The 18105-nt window shown below is 39.1% G+C and overlaps 1 pseudogene; it reads left to right on the top strand.

The window, feature by feature from the left end:
- Window positions 1-11363: 11363 nt before the first annotated feature.
- LOC108289707 lies at window positions 11364-12950 on the top strand (annotated as a pseudogene).
- The last annotated feature ends 5155 nt before the right edge of the window (window positions 12951-18105 follow it).

Here is an 18105-nt window from a genome sequence, read left to right on the forward strand (position 1 = left end):
ATATGCTTTCTTTTTTGATCTTTGAAAACCATATAATTGATCACATAACCTATTGCTTTTTCATCTGCAAAGCTTATGACCAAATTTCAATGCTATAAAAACTCTTACCGCCTACTTATCTATCTTATTTGCTCTTCGGCCTTAACCACCTATTTCATTTATTTACTCATTAGTCCAGATATTTCTAATTTTGCAAGTGTTTTCCGTAAGTTGCTTCAGATTCTTTTTTGGAAAAAGATTTGACACAATCAAAGATAACATATTTGAAATATTTTGGAAGACATAACTATAAATATATAAACATAAGGGGATAAATGCAAAACTTTGAGTCCTTTCAACAACCACCTTACAGCCCAGCTCTTTATGCTAAATATGGTAGAAATTTGGAGTTCTAGATAGAGACCCACAAGTCCCCATTCTCCAGTCACAATAACACTCAAAGAAAAGAAGAGATGTACTCAGACTTGTAGGGTCAAATGTTTATTACTTTAAAATTCAACAAGAATTAGAATTCCTGATTCTTTAAAGTCTTTAGAATGTGTGTCATTTTACAAACAAATCTACTATTCTCCTATAGGAAAAAGTTTTATTCTATAAATATTATTCCACATAATCAGCTTTATTTAATGTATAAACAAAAGTAAGAATATATGAACTTGTGTACAATCGACTACTTATAATTTTGAAAAGGTCAAGTGCAGTGTTACATGTTTACTTAAACAAATCATACAGCCATACAATTCAAAAAACATCTGTATAGAGAGACAATAGTATTTTATAAAACAAAAGGACATTTATAATAGCATTTAATTAACTATCAGATATTTATTGAAGGTCTACTCTACATGAGGTGTGAATCTAGATACTGAGAATGTGCCAATGAAAAACACAGGCAAGGTCTCTGTGATCTATAAACTAGATAAATATTTTCTTTGATACATTCTTTTTTTAGAAAGATGCATCCAATTTAAAAATTAACTTGTGTACCTATTTATTAAGTAAATGGGTACTTCTCTTAGTCCAATTAGTGTTGCCATGAAGGAACACCTGTAGTGTAGCTGTGTACGTAATTTATAAAGAAAAATGGTTTATTTGGCTCATGATTCTGCTGACTGGAAGATTCAACATATGGTGAAAGGTTCAGGCTGTTTCCACTCGTTGTGGAAGATGAAAGAAAGCTGGCATATGCAGAGATCACATGACTAGAGAGAAAGTAAAAGTGAAAGTGAGTGGGTGCCAGCCTCTCTTTAATAACCAGATCTCCTGGAGGTTAACAGAGTGAGAAATCATTCCCACCTGGAGAAGGCATTATTTATTCATGAAGGATCTATCTCCATGACCAAAATTCCTCCCAATAAATCCCATCTCCAACATCGGGTGTCAAATTTCAACATGAAGTTTGGAGGCGGACAAACACCCAAACTATAACAGTCCACCCCTGGGTCCCCAAATATCATGTTCTTCTCATATAGTAAAATACAATCATCCATTTCCAATAGTCCCCAAAAGTCTTAACGTGTTTTAACATCAACTCAAAAGTACAAAATCCGAAGACTCATCTGAAACTGAAAGTATGTTCCTTCCAGCTATAAACCTGTAAGTCAGGGACCACCTGTACTGTCAAGTTGTTTTTCTTTAAATCAAAATCACCTATTTTGAAGAAAAACGTTTGAAAGTATTTATAGCTGAATAATTTTTCAGTTGTTCTATCAAATAGAAATGACATTCAAAAAAAAAAAATGGGGCTATCTCTGCTTGCATTTCAGTTTTACACATCCTCTTCCTTGAGCTAGCCATGGTGCTTTCTTAGGCAGCAGCAGTACTTTGTGTGTATTTGCCATTTCACTACACAGAATACTAAATACATACATTTTTAAAATTAGAGTATAAGAAAATTGACATTTTTTTCTAGCTCATCAAGAATATTCTTAAAATAATCTGCCTTTTATTTTTCTGAGAGTGTTTAGAGGTGAAAAACATGACTACTAGCACAGTTTAATGTCACTGCTTAGGTTTGTCTTGAGATCATCTGCAAATGTCACCACAATGAAAAAAGCAAATATCATCTTAATATTACTATGAAATTAGGTTTGACCTTACAGAGCACATAAAAGTGTTCAGGAATTCCTAGTGTACCTGGTCCACACGTTGAGAACTTCTGCTCTAGAGAAATGCTTCTTAAAGATTAATGTGTATAAAACCACCCAGTGTCATGTTGAAATTCAAGGTGTCATTCAATATGTCTGGAATGGGGCCGGCAATTCTGAGTCTCTAATAAGTTTCCAGATAATGGCATACTACTGGTCACTGACCACAATTTAAGCAGCAAGGCTCAAGAATACCCTCCATAAACTATTTCAAATGTCACCCCAGTTTAGACATTTTATTTGTTCCTATGTTCAAGTAGATTTAGCATTATTTTGGCACTTGTACTGGTAGTAAATCTATTCATATAGACAAAATTATACAAAAACAAGACACTGTTAATAAGGTTGAAAATTTTAATAAAAATCCATTATTTTTGACTTTATATTTTCTTTATGTTGACCAAACTTTAAAATATTTTATTCATGTAGGTATATAATAAGAAAGAATAACCATAAAAACACATTTGAGATGTAGTGATATGTTTGCTTTTTATTATTATTTTTTTTAATTTTGAGATATGGTCTCACTCTGTCACCTAGGCTCAAGTGCAGTGGTGTAATCATGACTCACTGCAGCCTTGATTTCCTGGACCCAAGCAATGCTACCACTACAGCCCCACGAGTAGCTGTGACTCTCACAACAGCCTCCCAAGAAGTTAGGACTACAAGTGCACACCACAACATCAGGCTGACTTTTTCTTTCTGTGGCGATGGGGTCCTTCTATTTAACTCATACTGGTTTGTAACTCCTGAGCTCAAGTGATCCTCCTGCCTCAACTTCCCAAAGTTCTGGGATTATCAACACAAATCACTGTAGCCAGTCTTTTTTTTTTTTTTTTTTTTTTTTTTTAATACACATTAAATGCTTAACTGTTAACAAATAAAATATTGCTCAGGTATCTTCTAAAAATCATCTTTCATACCACCAGTGGTAGACTTACCAATTTTTGAGAACATTAAAGTAGTTACTCAAGATTGTACTAAAATTTTATAAGTAAAACATAAAAAATTCCATTTCTATAATAAAAATCATTGAACTAAATTTGGATGAGAATTTACACTTCTGAGATAGCAGCATTTTCTAGCTATGATCTCTTCCCATTCAAAGTGTCAGGCCAGATCAGGTCATAAAAAAACTTCCTATCATGGCAGAAGGCAAAGAGGGAGTAAGTTACTTCACATGGCCAGAGCAGGAGGAATTGGGAGGGGATGGTGTTACACAGTTTTAAACAACCAGATCTCACAATAACTCACTCACTTACTATCATGAGTACAGCATCAATGAGTCGGTGCTAATCATTCATGAAGGACCACCCCCATAATCCAGTCACCTTCCAGCAGGCTTTATCTCCAACATTGGTGACTACAATTGAACATGAGATTTGGGCAGGGACACAAATCCAAACTGTAACATCCCACCCCTTACTCCTCCCAAATCTTATGTTCTTCCCACATTGCAAAATATAATCATGTTTTCCAAACAGTCTCCCAAAGTCTTAACTCATTTGAGCATTAACTCAAAAGTTCAAAGCCCAAAATTTAAGCTGAAACAAGACTAGTCACTTTCAACTATGAACCCGTAAATCAAAAGCAAATTAGTTACTTCCGAGATATAATGGGAGTATAAGAATTGGGTAAATACTCTTATTCCAAAAGGGAGAAATCAGCCAAAAGAAAGGTGCTGCAGGCCCCATGCAAGTCTGAAACCCAGCAGGGCAGAGTTAAAGCTCCAAAGTAATCCTAAAACTCCAAAGTAATCTCCTTTTAATCCATGTCCCACATCCAGGGCACATTGATGGAACAAGTGGGTTGCTAAGGCCTTGGGCAACTCCATTCCTGTGCCTCTGTAGAGTTCAGCCTCCATGGCTGCTCTCATGGGTTGTCATTGAGTGATCATGACTTTTCCAGGCACAAAGTACAAGCTACTGGTGTCTCTGGCAATCTGAAATCTGGAGGACTGAGACCCTCTTCTCACAGGTACACTAGGAAGTGCCAGAGTGGGGACTCTGTGTGTGGGCTTCAACCCCACATTAACACTCCATATTGTTCTAGTAGAGGTTCTCCTTCAGGGCTCAAGCCCTGCAGCAGGCTTCTGCCTGAACATCAGGCTTTTCCATACATTCTTGGAAATCTAGGTAGGTGCTGCCAAGTTTCATATGTTGTATTCTGTGCACCCACAAGCTTAACACCATTTGGGAGCTTCCAAATCTTATGACTTGTAAGCAGTGGCCCAATCTGTACCTTTGAGCTATGGGTCGAGCTAGAAAGGCTGGGATGCAGAGAGTCGTGTCCAAGGTTATGCAGAGCAGTAGGGACCTGAGCCTGTCCCATGAAACTACTCTTCTCTCTTAGGCCTCTGGACCTGAGATGGGAGGGGCTGCCACAAAGCTCTATGAAATGTATCTCAGGCCTTTGTCAAGTTGTCTTGGTTATCAGCACTTGACTCCTTTTTAGTTATGCAAATTTTTGCAGCCTGCTTAAATTCCTCCCTAGACAATAAGGTTTTGTTTTCTACCACATAGCCAGGCTGCAAATTTTCCAAACTTTTACACTCTACTTCCCTTTTAAATATACTTTCTGACTTCAGGTTATTTCTTTACTCATGCATATGAACATATGTTGTTTGAAGCAACCAGGCTACATCTTAACCCCTTGCTGCTTAGAAATTTCTTCCAGCAGATACCCTATCTAAATAATCTCTTGGGTTGTAAATTCCACAGATCCCTGGGGCAGGGACATAATCTAACCAAGCTCTTTGCCAAGGTGTAAAAAAAATGACCTTTGCTCAAGCTCCCAATAAGTTACTCATCTCTATCTGAGACCTCATTAGCCTGGCGATCTCCAACCGTGTCACTATAAATATTTTGGTCCCAACCCTTCAACAAGCCTTTAAGAAGTTCCAAACTTTCCCTCATCATTCTGTCTTCTGAGCCCTCCAAACTCTTCCAACCCTTGCCTGTCATCCAGTTCCAAAACTGCTTCCAAATCATCAGGTATTTTTTAGCAATTCCACACTCATTGATACTAATTTTTTCTGCATTAATCCATTCTGGTATTGCTATAATAATTCCTGAGACTGAGCAATTTATAAAGAAAAGAGGTTTAATTTGCTCATGGTTCTACTGGTTATACAAGAAGCCTTGTGGCTCCTGTTTCTGGGGAGGCCTCAAAAAACTTCTAGTCATGGTATAAGGCAAAGGGGGAGCAAGTCACTTCATATGGCTGGACCTGGAGGAAGGGAGGAGGGGAGGTGCTACCAGACTTACATAACTGGCTCTGAGAATAATTCACTCACTATCATGAGAACAGCACCAAGGAGATGGTGCCAAACCATTTATGAAAGACCACCCTCATGATCCAATCACCTCTTACCTAGCCTCACCTCCAACATTGGGGATAATAATTCAACATTTGATTTGGGCGGGAACAAAAATCCATGCTATATCAGCCCTTATCAGGTGTTTTTTAGTATCCCTACCATTGTTTAACTTCAGGAGATCAACAGCTGAGTACACTTGTCTAGGATTCAACCTATTTCTTATGAGTCCCTGCAGGCATGAGAGGAGAATACCATAAACTATATCTGTACACCTCTTAAAGCCCTCACTACCTATTTAAAATAATCAACAGTCAGCAAAATGTGGTAACATGATGCTGCAGGTAGGCATGAGAACATTACTTTTTCTATTCTTACTGATTATGATACTTGTTTTCCATTGCTTTAACCATCTCCTCCTGGGAAACATCTGTTTTCCCCTTGTTGGGTATAGAGGTCACTCTAAGGCTGATGCAGACACCATGCTTCCTCTGTTAATTCTATTTGCTCTCCCAATTAATCTAATTGGTGTGGAAAGCTCTGTAGTCTGAATCTGTCATCAACATCCCCAGGATGGATAGTTCCATGTTCTGATACATTCAGAGAATCTCATGGCCACCTCCCCAAACCACCTAGTTAACCATAACAATCCCAAAGTACCCAGACCCCTACTTATTATGTGGAAATGTTTTCCACTTAATGGATTCTATCTAACTTCTCCTGCCACTGTTATCTGGACCTGGGAGGTAGGGTACTTGTACCTCCATTGCATTCATGACATTATTATTATTTGCACCCATTGTTTTGTTAATAATGCCGAAGTGGAAGTTTCCTTGAGATGCTCTGTTGCAACCCTAGTAGCCATGTTCCCAAAGCTTCAGTGAGGTAAATGGGATCCCACTTGTCAGCAGGGAAACCATACATAGCACCTCCTCCAAATGAATACATACAAGAGAGAAACAATTGCCTGATCTGGGAAGGTGGAATTACTGTATCCTTCTGGAAAACAGGGGCTGTTCAATCACCCTTATTGGAGTTTGGAAAAAAAATAATCTCTACAAATCCAAGATGGCAGTACAGAATACACACTGTACCCCAGGGAGCTTCCATTTTTGCCTCAAATGGGCTCATTTTTGTCTGTACCCATGAGTAGGAAGAAGTTCCAACCCATAACCACTCCTGACTCCTTAGGTAGCCCTCAATTCTTTTAGGAGTAGCTTTCCCTTTTATATCAAAAACATGGAGAATGGATGAATGTACATTGGCCACCATTGCTCCTCTGGGGGTCACTGTCTACAACCCCATAAGATCTGAAAATACCAGAAATCAATGAGCAATAAGATCAATTTTGGTGGAAATCAAGGTGATAATAAGACTAATGGCCTCTTTGGCTGGCTTTGCCTGCCATGAGTTAACTCTAAGGAATTTGACTCAAATCCTAGAATCACTGACCACTAACACAAGACAGGTACTAAATGAAATTCAAGAGTCCCTAGACACTTTGGCAAATATAGTCCTTGTCAACAGTCTAGCATTAGATTATTTACTGGCTATTCAAGGTGGAGTCTATGTAGTTATTAATAAGATCTGCTACACATATATTAATAATCTGGACAAGTAGAGATTAATATTCAAAAAATTATTCAGCAAGCTACCCAGTTCCATAGATATAACCAGGACTCCAGCTATACCTCCTGACTATCAAAAGTGCCCTCCCAAGTCTCATCTGTTTTTTTTTTTTTTTTTTTTTTACTCTTCCTAAGATCTTTAATAGCTATCCAGTTATTACTAATTTGAGATCCCTACTTATTTAAACTCATAAATTGTGTGTCTCCTAGAATGCAAAATTCCATGTTAATATAATGCTAGTAGAAGGCTTCCAATCGTCTTGCTTTCTGAGCCAGAAAATGAAAGCATCCTGCCTCTGAACCCTTTGAACAGGTATCCAGAGATTTTCCTTCTCAATACTCGGCAGAGCCAACATCCATAAAATCAGTAAAAAGCAGCTATACAAGATAGACCTCCATCCTTCTACAATTCCTTAAGATTAAGGAGGAGTATATAACCTCAGAAGATGTGATAAGATAGAAATTTGGCAGGATTTGTTTCTCAAGACACAGGCCACAAAAACCACGCTGATTAAATAAAATGCGTCAAAGATGCTGGCCAAAACCAGCCAGAATCAAGATGGCAATAAAAGCAACATCTCCTTCTTAATGCTTGTTATATGCTAATTATAATGCATTAGCATGCTGAAAGAAACTCACACTAGTGTCATGACTGCTTATAAATGCCATGATAACGTCCAAAAGTTATCCCGTATGATCTAAAAGGGAGAGCAACTCTTGGTTCTGGGAATTTCCTGCTCTTTTCCTGGAAAACGCATGAATAATCCACTCTATATTTAGCATGTAATCACAAAATAACTATAAATACGGCTTGCCAGCAGCTCAGATATCACTACTTTGGATGCACTGTCTGTAAGTTAGCACTGCTTCATGAGGAGCAGCCATTCTGCTGTACACTGCTGCTTCAGTAAATCTGCTTTCTTCCACCAGCAGCTCATTCTTGAATTTTTTTCTGAGCGAAGCCAAGAACCTTCTTGGACTGAGCCCTAATTTGGGGGCTTGCCCTCCCTGCCTCAAAATTATAAATAGCAGCTTCTTGTAATCATTGGTTGACACACTGTTCTCCTGTATAACTCCTATAGAGAAGGATATTCTTTTGCCTAGCTCATGGAAGATGAAGGTAGAAAGTGCTGAAAGTACAAGCAACCATATCAGTAGTTAAGAAGCACAATTGGTATGAGAAGCTTTGATGTTACCTTATCTTTAGAGGAAATATTTTACATGTTATCCTTTTTTTAATAGGAAAAAAGGCATATAAATGTATTTAATGTGTGTACATGGTGTCCTTCAGAACGAAGACTCAATTTCCCAATGAGTGGCAGAAACCTATACAACTTTGAGGTTACAGAAAGACTCGGGGCTTAGATTCTGATAAAATAGGCTACGGGAGGGAGATAAAAGGCTTTGCAAGCAAAGATGGTCTTGTTATGTAGATGAAGCCTTCCTCAGAAAGAATAGATGGTAAATGTATATTTTCAGACTTTTCAAGGTGTCAGACTCTCAATCTCTTCTGGATCTGGGTAAAAGGCATCGAAAGGGGAGAGGGCATGTTTGCATTAATGGAAATTTTCTACAGATGCAAATTGTTCCCACTTATGATAGCTTGCAAGGCCACTTCTGTTAGGACAGCCAAGTGGCAGTCATTTCCAAATGTGTCAGATAAATACGTTTGGGAGATAAATATTTTAATTTTCTTCAGCCCCCACTATGAAAGTCAAAATAAGTTTTACATATTAAAATCCAAGCTGAAAGCCTTGGAGAGATTTGGGTTAGAGATTGTTAGGTAGAGGTAAACAAAGTACTTGAATGACAAATTTGGGATAAATTTTTAAAAAGCAATTTAAATATATTATTTCACATATTCTTTAGTCACTTTCTTAGTCTTGAGAATAGATCAGTTTAGTTAAACAGCTATATCCAATTCCAGGAGGTGGCAAGGCAGATTGTCTAGGCCTCTACATACAAAGCCAGCAATCAGATCTTTAATAAAATGAGTTTCTATAGAAACAGAAGAAAGACAAAGATTAATGTCTGGGGTAGTCAGTCAGTCTATAAACTAGTTTTTATACAGTGTCTGGGACACTTTCATATTGCAGTAGCAATCTGACAGATTCTTTTGAATTCTATTTGTATCAGACATTCAAGTCAACTTTCTGAGAAGTCCATATATCAGCAGGCAAGCACAAAAGTTTATAAGTCATTGTTATTTCCTTCTGAAGTTTAAGTTATCTAACTAGCCTGCAGGACTTTCAGAAAAGAACAATTTCAATTTCTAGTGGCTTCAAGTCAGAAAAAGGGGAGAATGATAAAAATTGAAAGTAGGTCCTTGTGCATTCTGGATAATAATCATTTGGCAAATGAAGAGTCTGCAAATATTTTCTCCCTTTCAACAGTTTAACTGTTCACTGTTGTTTCCATTGCTGCAAATAAACTTTTTAGTTTAATAAAATTCATCTTGTTTATTTTGGCTTTGGTTGCTTGTGCTTTTGAGGTCTTCACCATAAAATTATTTAGTAGATCAATGTTTTAGAGCATTTTTCCTTTTATTCTACTAGTTTTTTAGTTTTGTGTCCTACCTTTAAGTCTTCAATCTATTTTGAGTTGATTTTGTATACAAAATATAGTCGTCTACTTGAATTTTTCTACCTATGAATTTCCAGTTCTCCCAGCACCATTTATTAAAAACAAAGTTCTTTCCCCAGTGTATGTTTTTAGTACCTTTGTCAAAAATCTGTTGTCTATAAACATGTGGACTTATTTCTGTGTTCTCTATTCTGTTTCATTGAGCTATGTGTCTGTTTTTATACCAATACCATGTAGTTTCAGTTCCTCTGAATTTGTAGTATAAATTGAAGTCAGGTAGTGTGATGCCTCCAGCTTTGTTCTTCTTTCTCAGAATTCCTTTGGGTATTTGAACTTTATGGTGATTCTATATAAATTTTAGAATTTTTTCTACTTCTGTAAAGAATGTCATGGTATTTTAATTGAATTGAATATATAGGTTGTTTGGGGTAGTATGATTGTTTTACCAGTATTAATTCTTTTGATTCATAAGCATGAGATGTGTCTTCATTTGTTTGTGTCTGCTTCAACGTCTTTATTCAGTGTTTTGTAGATTTTCCTATAGACATTTTTCACTTACTTGGTTAAATTTATTCCCAGGCATTTTTTGTTTTTTCTGTAGCTATTTTGAATGTAATTTCTTTCTTATTTTCAGCCTGTTTATTATTGGGGTATAGGTTTTTTTATGTTAATTTTGTACTGATTTTTGTGTATTAATTTTGTATCCGGCAACTTTATTGAATATATTTATCAGTTTTAAATTTTTTTTTTATGTGTGGGATCCTTAGGTTTTTCTACATATAAGATCATGTTACCTGCAAAGATAATCAACTTGACTTTCTCTTTTCAAATTTAGATGCTTTTATTTATTTCTCTTTCCTGATTGGTCTTGCTAGGACTTGCAGTACCATAGTAAATAGGAATGTTGAAGATGGGCATTCTTGTCTTTGTTCCCGTTCATAGAGAAAATGCTTTCAGCTTTTCCCTATTCAGTGTAATGGTACCTGTGGGTTTGCCATGTACGGTCTTTCCACTGTTGAAGTGTGTTTCTTATATGCTTTTAAAAAAATATATATGGCAGGCGCGCAGGGCCAGGCTGCTGGTGAGACTTGGCTTTCCACCCAAACTATGGGCGCTGTCGGGTACTCGGGGGTCCCCACGTGGCTCTGGCCATTCGTTGTGGGCATTTCGTTGGCTTCACATCGCCATTCAGCCTCGAAGCCAGCAGGACTGAAAAATAGCTTCGGCCAAAGGTTCTCTTCCCACTAAGGAGAGGGGCCAAGTGCGTCTGCCCGAGAGGACTGGAGAGGGTTGCCCTAGCCTTCGGGGCGTGGAGGAGCCGCGGTTGAAGGAGGCGGTGGGGAGCGGATAGCGAGCTCCTTGATCATCGAATGCCTCCTTCTGTATTTCTATTCTTGCCTAGTGGGCTGGGTCACGCTGACCACCCTGGAGGAGGTACGGACGACGTTCGGCGGGCTCTGACTCTGCCTCCTTCATGTGGTTGCTGACTGGGATCCAGGAGGGAGTGGGCATGGGGCGCAGTCGAGCCTCCCCCCCTCCCCGCCTCCTGGGCGCTGGAGTTGGCGATGTGGAGAAGTGAGGGGACCCGTCGGCTGCCCCAGCTTCTCCAGGACTCCGCCAGGCACCCGCGCATCTCTCCTCACCCGGAGGAGGAGAGGCTGTGCGCGGAGCCGGAGCCCCAGCTTAGCCATGGGACATAACGGGAGCTGGATCTCTCGAAACGCCAGCGAGCCGAGCACCGCGTCGGGAGCCGAGACTGCGGGGCGTGAACCGCAGCGCACTCAGGGAGTTCGGCTAGGCGCAGCTGTACTGCCAGTTCACCGCCACCATGCAGGTCGTCATCTTCATAGGCTCACTGCTCGGAAACTTCATGGTGTTATGGTCAACTTGTCGCACAACCATGTTCAAATCTGTCAGCCACAGGTTCATTAAAAACCTGGCCTGCTCGGGGATTTGTGCCAGCCTGGTCTGTGTGCCCTTTGACATCGTCCTCAGCACCAGTCCTCACTGTTGCTGGTGGATCTACACCATGCTCTTCTGCAAGGTCGTCAAATTTTTGCACAGTGTTCTGCTCTGTGACCGTCCTCAGCTTCGCTGCTATTGCTTTGGACAGATACTACTCAGTCCTCTATCCGCTGGAGAGGAAAATATCTGATGCCAAGTCTCGTGAACTGGTGATGTACACCTGGGCCCATGCAGTGGTGGCCAGCGTCCCTGTGCCTGCAGTGACCAATGTGGCCAACATCTATGCATATCCACCTGCACAGAAGTCTGGAGCAACTCCTTGGGCCACCTGGTGTATGTTCTGGTGTATAGCATCACCACAGTCATTGTGCCTGTGGCGGTGGTGTTCCTCTTCTTGATACTGATCCGAAGGGCCCTGAGTGCCAGCCAGAAGAAGAAGGTCATCATAGCAGTGCTCCAGACCCCACAGAACACCATCTCCATCCACTATTCCTCCCAGAGGGAGGCCGAGCTGCATGCCTTCCTGCTCTCCATGGTGAGGGTCTTCGTCTCGTGTAGCATGCCCTATGCCAGCCTTGTCATCTACCAGACCGTGCTCAATGTCCCCGACATTTCTGTCTTCTTGCTGCTCACTGCCATTTGGCTGCCCCAAATCACCCTGCTGGTAAACCCTGTTCTCTTTCTTACTGTGAACAAATCTGTCCACAAGTGATTGATAGGGACCCTAGTGCAACTATACCACCAGTACAGTTGCCATAATGTGGTCAGTACCAGGAGTGGCCTGGCTGATGCCAGCCTGGAACCCAGCAAGCGTTCAGCCAGCCAGCTCCTGGAGATGTTCCACATTGGGCAGCAGCAGATCTTTAGGTCCACAGAGGATAAGGAAGAGAGTGAGGCCAAGTACATTGGCTCAGCTGACTTCCAGGCCGAGGAGATATTTTGCACCTGCCTGGAGGGAGAGCAGGGGCCACAGTTTGCACCCTCTGCCCCGCCCCTGGACACAGTGGACTCTGTATCCCAGGTGGCACCAGCAGCCCCTGTGGAATCTGAAACATTCTCTGATAAGTATTCCCTGCAGTTTGGCTTTGGGCCTTTTGAGTTGCCTCCTCAGTGGTTCTCAGAAACCCGAAACAGCTTCCCCACTTTGGTAACACCCCAGAAGAGCTGATCCAGACAAAGGTGCCCAAGGTAGGCAGGGTGGAGCAGAAGATGAGCAGAAACAATAAAGTTAGCATTTTCCAAAAGTGGATTCCTAGCAAGGTTGGTAAATTCTCGGAAGCAACAGAGAGCTTCCATATTCCCACTCTCTAGAATATTGCCACCAGAGGTTGGGAATACTGTAGCCATATGATTGTATCATCTCCTTGCATCTCAGCGTGAGTTGATTCCTCCAATATGGGCCACATGCTTTTGAATGATAGGGAAATTTATGTAAAATCCAATGTCCTCTTTATTGAGGGAGTATATATATCTATCTCAGTGATCCATTTCCTTAGTGATGTCCACATTACTCCCCGTGGGGACAAGAGCTGGGCAGTTTTGAATGGGTCTTCAGGTGGGTACTCCATGTGCATTTTCTGGGGATGCCTCACTTCCCTGGGTTCCACAGAGAACACACAGAGAGAAGACTTTTAGAGCTCACAGGGAGCAGGGACGCTCTAAGGGAATTCTAAGATAATTATGGAGCAGGGTGGCCCCAGAGAAAATGCCCGTTTGATTAACTTAAACATATCAAATGCTATATATCGAGAAGATGGGAATTTGGCATCTTACACCATTTCTCTGGAAGCCCCAGTCATATGACTCCTCACCGTTTCTCCCGATACCCTTCGTTTCTTTCGCTGGAATGTAGGTAAGGAATGACGATTCCACACCTGTGATAGACAATAGATGTGCCCAGGAGTAAGGGAGATATTTCGTCCTTGATAAATCTGATTTTCCCTTGGCATCACCAATGCCTCAGAGAGATACACCTACACATTCCAGTTAGGGTCAGTGTTGGTTGCAAAACACTGAAAATCCTTTGCTATGTCTTTTACCTTAAATTGTGCTTTCTCAACAAATGAGAGAGAAGCTTACGGGGGAGAAGATAGACTGAGATGCCCATGGCACTGTAGTTTTTTATCTTCCCTTTGATCTCACATGAAAGGTGCTATGTAACAATGAGTATGAGTCAAGTATATTGAAAAAATCATCTTATGCAAACTTTCAGAATTAAAAGGTATTTTAAAAATGGAGTTAGTGTAAGCTGGATCCTTTGGAAACATCAAACTGAAAAGGCCTGGTTTGAAAACGTGATTCTGCCCAAGAGGTTGGGAAGAATCTGACAAAGATGGTTTCATTCCAAGGAAGACTCTAGAACTCAGGTGTGGCCAGTCTCCTTTTCAGTCTGTTTGTACAACTGTGGTTCTCTCTTAATTTTGGTCACAGAGGAGGAACAGAACAGGGAGAAATAATTATTGTAGAGTGCCAAGGCAACATCTGGCTCAGATCAGCTCTTCACTTCCTGTTTCCTGTCTTAGTAGGAGCCAGAGTGGGTAAAAGAGGGAAGGCAGTGTCCTCAGCTGGTGAGCCTCACAAGCAATTTTGGACCCCCCTCAGGTAGATTTCACCAGGTTGAATTAGAACCGCAGATAATACTTCACTCTTAGTAAGGACAAACCAAGTGCCAGCTCTGCTCTTCTCTCTAGGGTGTTTTATTCTTGCTCTTGGCACTTAGGGGAGCTAGTCTGGTGTCTTCAGCAAGCCTGAAGGGAAGTGATAGGAATCCTCACCAGCAAACTTCCACATCTCAAGTCCCCTCTTTTGACCACACTGGCCCCGTCTCTCGAAGGGAGCCCAGACTCTGCAGGGAGTTTTGTTTTCCTTTCTTCTCTTGGGTGTGGTGTTTTGTATTTCCTGAATGTGAACCCAAAGTCCCTACCCCTGGAGAAGAACCATTTTCCTCTTTGCGTTGGTCTCCTCACAGCACTGTTTGCTCACAGCAGAAACAGGTCTGCCACACCCTCCTGCGGCTCCGCTGCCTCCTGGGCCCTGTGTGCATGGTGTCTATAGCTGCTTGCCCTGACAGTCAACACTGTGGCCCCTTCAAGCTTATCTTTCAAAACTTTCACCATCTTTATAACTTGTATCAATGGGAATAATAATCTGTAGGAAAATAGTGTCCACTTCAGGAGAATCTGTCAACTGTAGCCACTTTGGTGGTGTTCTGATAATATACTGTATATGTACAACTTACTAAATTTTGTTGAGGCAGAATCTGCTTGAGTATGTTTCTTATGTATGTTTGAAGCAGATGGCTGACTTCTAACAGGTCATTGCCAGGTGTATTTCTGTACTCTTTGAAGAATAACATTTTAATACAAAATTGAAAAGCAAAAAAAAAAAAAATTATGAAGGGATGTTGGATTTTATCAAATGCTTTTTTTTTTCTGTGTTTCTTGAGATAACCATGTGTATTTTGCCCTTCATTGGGTTGGTGTAATGTATCACATTTATTGACTTCTGTATGTTGAACTATACTTGACTCCCTGAGATATATTATATATCTCACTTAATCATAGTGTATTTGTTAAGTTTTGATGTGTTAGATTTATTTTGCTAGAATTTTATTGAGAATTTTTGTGTCTGTGCTCATTGGGGATATTGGTCTACAGTTTGCTTTTTTGTTGTGTCCTTGTCTGGTTTTGTTTCAAGGTAATACTGTTCTTGCACAATGACTTAGAAAAAAAAATCCTCTAATTTTTTGAAATGGTTAAAGAAGAATTTGTATTAGTTCTTCTTTACAAGTTGTGTAGAACTCAGCAGTAAAGCTATTCTATTATAAGCTTTTTTTTCTTTTTGGGGAAACTTTTTATGACTGATTCAATATCATTACTAGTTATTGATATGTTCACATTTTCTATTACTTTCTGGTTCAGTCTTGTTAGGTTTTATGTGTCCAGGAATCCTGTCATCTAGGTTCTTCATCTTATTGGTGTATTGTTGCTTATATTTGCCTCTAATGATCCTGTGTGTTTCTGTGTTATCAGTTATAAAGTCTCCTTTTTTGTAATTTTAAAAATTTACATACTCTCTTTTTTCTTGGTTAGTCTTGCTAGTGGTTTATCAATTTTGTTTTTTTTTTAAACACAATGTTTTGTCAGGGCACATTGGCTCACACTTGTAATCCCAGCCCTTTGGGAGGACAAGGAGAGCGGATAACCTGAGGTCAGCTCTTCAAGACCAGCCTGGCCAACATGGCGAAACCCCATCTAAAAATACAAAAATTAGCTGGGCATGGTGGTGGGTGCCTGTAATCTCAACTACTCAAGAGACTGAGGCAGGAGAATCACTTGAGCCTGGGAGGCGGAGGTTGTAGTGAGCCTAGATCATGCCATTACACTCCAGCCTGGGTGACAGAGCAAGACTCCATCTCAAAGAAAAACAACAACAACAAAAAAAACTTTTCATTTTTTGATCTTTTATGCTATCATTTAATCTCCATTTCATTAAGTTGTGCTCTAATCTTTATTGTTTATTTTATTTTAATAATTTGGGGTTTCATTTGTTCTTACTTTTCTATTTCCTCGAGGTATAATATTAAGTTGCTTGTTATCTACTTTTGTGATTCAGGCATTTATTACCATACACTTTTCTATTAGCACTGCTTTTGCTATATCCCATAGGTTATGGTGTATTTTGTTTCCATTTGCATTTGTCTCAAGAAATGTTTGGATTTACTTCTAAAGTTTTTCATTGAACCAATGGTCATTTGGGAGCATGTGTCTAATTTCTATGTGTGTACACTTTCCAAAATTCTTCTTGTTATTCATTTCTAGTTGTATTCCATTATGCTATGAGAAGATACTTATATTACGATGATTTATTTTAATTTACCTTTCCCTTAGTCTCAAGAACAGCAAATTCCATTTAAATTCTGTTCCCTTCCCAGCAACAAATAAAAAGTATTCAACTGCTTCAAAAAGATACTGTAATAATACGTTAGAGGAAAGAACATAGTTTATTTTAGTACCATTTTTTCTCCCAACATAAAAACACAACTTTCTATTTTCAGTTATTGTGCACTTTGGAAAGGGGATAAGATGCTATGTAGTGGGTTAGTTAATAAAACAATCTGAAAGTGAACAAGTTGCTATAGACAACTTGCTAGTTTTCAAAGCCTTGGAATACAATGAAGTTCAATTAACACAAAAACTATATTGTGCATAATTGAATCTTGCTTTGATGATTCTGAAGACACGTAAGAACTTTTAGTGCTCCAGGATCATCATTATGATCACCAATTCTTATTGGAATGTGGAAGCACAAGGTAATATATGTTTCCAATTGACAAGCGTTTAGACAGGCAAAAGCACTAACTATATTGGTGTCTAAAGAGCATGAAGGGTTTTTTTTCTATAATTTGTCCCCTGCTATACCTAAAAGAATAATATTTTGTGAAAGACTTGGTTTTGTAGGACTAGTTAATGTCATTATTCATTTATTCCAATAGATTTACTGAGAAATTAGTATGTGTCTATTTCTGAGTGGGAAGAAAAGTGATAAAGATCAATCTTTGTAACATACGCACTCATAGGTAGAAATAAGAAAAATAATGATATTTAAGATACTATTTATTTATTTTGTTTCATCTATTCTGAGAACAAAGATATTGATTCTAATTGTACTTAGAAAATTTCTTCCTAGTCTATGTAATAAATGGCGTTTGGAAACTATAAAACAGTAAAAATGTCTGATAAAGATTAAAATTAGAATATCTGTCCTAACAGCGTCAAGTATATTCTGTTTACTATATGATTACTTGAAATATAAATATAAAACCTGAACAGTGATATTTTGAGATACACTTCCAAGTTCCTTGCCACTGAATATATGGAAGAATTTTGACCTGTGTAACTATGAGAATAGTGTCTGATCTCATATATTCTTGATCAGCCTCTTCCAAGTTCTTGTGATCTTCTGTGTTTCCTATTATGTTTTTTCTTATACTACGTATGCTGCAATTGATGTCTTTTCTATTTAGTGATCCTTACATCAATTTGTAGATTTTCAATCTTTACATATGTGATTGCTTCAGGAAATTAGACATAAGAATATATACTTATGTCTAGCTAGACATAAGTATATATTCTTATGTCTAATTTCCTGAAAATCTTGTTTTACTTTAATAAATGTAGCAAAATGTTAGTTTCCTCCTTCCTTGATGGCTATGGGAGTAACCTGATTATTTATTTTCAGGGTTATAGAACTCTCTGCTTGAAACTTTTAAAGTTTGTGTTCTTCCACATATTTCCACAATATGGGTTTTTGAAAGTTAATATCATATTCGTTCATTTATTCAAATAGATTTACTGATAAATTAGTATGTGTCTGTTTCTCAGCTGGAAGAAAAGTGATAAAGATCAACCTTTGTAACATATACACTCATAGATAGAAATAAGAAAAATAATGTTATTTAAGATAC

Source organism: Cebus imitator, unplaced genomic scaffold (assembly GCF_001604975.1).
Source record: "Cebus imitator isolate Cc_AM_T3 unplaced genomic scaffold, Cebus_imitator-1.0 Scaffold412, whole genome shotgun sequence".
NCBI lineage: Eukaryota > Metazoa > Chordata > Mammalia > Primates > Cebidae > Cebus > Cebus imitator.